The sequence below is a fragment of the Rutidosis leptorrhynchoides genome, chromosome 3, assembly GCF_046630445.1.
Source record: "Rutidosis leptorrhynchoides isolate AG116_Rl617_1_P2 chromosome 3, CSIRO_AGI_Rlap_v1, whole genome shotgun sequence".
Taxonomy (NCBI): domain Eukaryota; kingdom Viridiplantae; phylum Streptophyta; class Magnoliopsida; order Asterales; family Asteraceae; genus Rutidosis; species Rutidosis leptorrhynchoides.
The window spans coordinates 46,789,538-46,791,982 of record NC_092335.1 but is presented as its reverse complement, the minus strand read 5'-3'; positions in this window follow the sequence as shown (position 1 = coordinate 46,791,982).

The following is a 2,445-nucleotide window of genomic DNA, read 5'->3' as shown; positions in this document are numbered from 1 at the left end:
ACCCGAGCCAACTATCAACGCTCGACGCAACGGAGCTGAAAGTACAAGTCAACTATGCACAAGAATATAATATAATATTTAAATAATTCATAATAAGAATAATAATAAATAATAAAAAGTTGTTAATTGAACATAGTTAAGGGGTCATAAGTGAAAATTTCAAATCAACATTTGCCTATAAAATGGAATTCACGTAGTAATGAAAAAGAACACCTTTCTTCATATTTCTTTCTCTCTTCTGTAATATGTAATATATATTTATATTATAATTTTAATATAAGTTAATTTTAATAATAAAGTTATGGTTTAGTTGGGTTATTGTAAGAAATGTTTTACGGGTTTTAAAGTCGAAACTCTGCCCGTGTAACGCTACGCGATTAATCACCACTGTAAGCTATGTTCTTCCTTTTTAAATTAATGTATCGTAACTAAGTTATTATTATGCTTATTTGAGCCGAAGTAATCGTGATGTTGGGCTAAAATATTAAGAAGGGGTTATTGAACTTTGGACCATAATTAAGGTTTGGGCAAAAGACCGACACTTGTGGAAATTGAACTATTGACTATTAATAGATGGGGGGTATTGTCTAATTGAGTGACAACTCATTGGAGTCTGTCGAACCTATCTTCAAATTAATTAACCTAATAATTAATAATGATTATGGTTGTCCTATTTAGTGATGTTCATATGGAATCTGTTATAATCATTTAATTAATCAATTGGGTTGGGTAATTGATTATTCATTCTGATCAAGTGGATGAATTAATATTCATAAACTAATTAAAACAGGGGTGGATTACATACAGTGATAACTGGTGTAATTGTTGACAGAAGTGATAACTGCGTCACAGTTTAAATCCTTAATCAGTTGGAATATTTGACTTCGGGTATAAGGGTAATTTGACGAGGATACTCGCACTTTATATTTATGACCGATGGACTATTATGGACAAAAACCAGATAGACGTATCAAATAAACCAGGACAAAGGACAATTAACCCATGGTAATAAATTAAAATCAACACGTCAAACATCATGATTACGGAAGTTTAAATAAGCATAATTCTTTTATTATATTTCTCATCGTATCTTTATTTACTGTCATTTTATTACTCGCAATTTTATTTACTGTCATTTTATTTATTGTCATTATTTTACGCACTTTAATTATCGTCATTTATCTTTACGCTTAAAATATAGAATCGACAAACCGGTCATTAAACGGTAAAACCCCCCTTTTATAATAATATTACTACTTATATAATTATATATATTTTGTATAAATATAGTTAAAAATATAGTAAGTATCACCAGCTCCCTGTGGAACGAACCGGACTTACTAAAAACTACACTACTCTACGATTAGGTACACTGCCTATAGTGTTGTAGCAAGGTTTAGGTATATCCCATCCGTAAATTAATAAAACTTGTGTCATATTTTGTAGTATTTTGTATTAAAAATAATACTATTTCGTACCCTCACGCTACATCATCAACTATATTCATTTTGTTAATCTCATTGAGCAGCTACATGAAAGTTAGTGATTTTTGACTATAAACAATTGATTATTACATTGTAATTGTATTCATTAATTCATCAATACCGTTTACATCATTAGTCATTATAACATTTTCGCATATTATGAGTTGTCGTGCAACGCACGAGCTCATAAAGTATCGAACAATGTACAAAAAAATATTTGTTCGACAATTTTAAATAAATATATTTCGTTATTAAAAAAATATTATATCATTTGTTGATACTAATTTAATAAAATATCATTTTTAATCAGTTATATTAAAGACCCCGTGCATCGCACGGGCTAAAAATATATATATATATATATATATATATATATATATATATATATATATATATATATATATATATATATATATATATATATATATATATATCGGTTGTCATTTACTCCGTAATTTGCTTGCCGCCTAATACTACAAACATAAAAATCCCGTATCTATGATCTTCTCACATATTGGAAACGGCCCCGGTGCACTAGAACAAATTAATCACATGCGACCACCTGTAAATTAAGAGGTTTATGACTAGGTTTTGGGACCCAAAAGATGTCTCACTTTTTTGTGAGCTTGTCTCACTTTATGAAACTAATTCATGTTTGACACCTCATCACCATGTCCACCACACTCTCTTTACTTTCTTCCCTATTTTTTAATTTCTTCCGTCTTTACTTTCTTCCCTATTGGACATCCATTTCATATTATTATTATGGAGTACATTCTTGTTTTTTCTTAGAAAAAAAATTGTCATGTGCCAAAATTAGACTAATGATGCATGTCTCGAATTGCGTATGAAGTATGTAAACCTGATACTTCAAACCCAGTTCAGAGGGCGATGTCTTAAATTTATCGAATTGCAAACCATGAGTGCGTAGTAGTACAGCCTCAAAATTCTGGCTAATCCG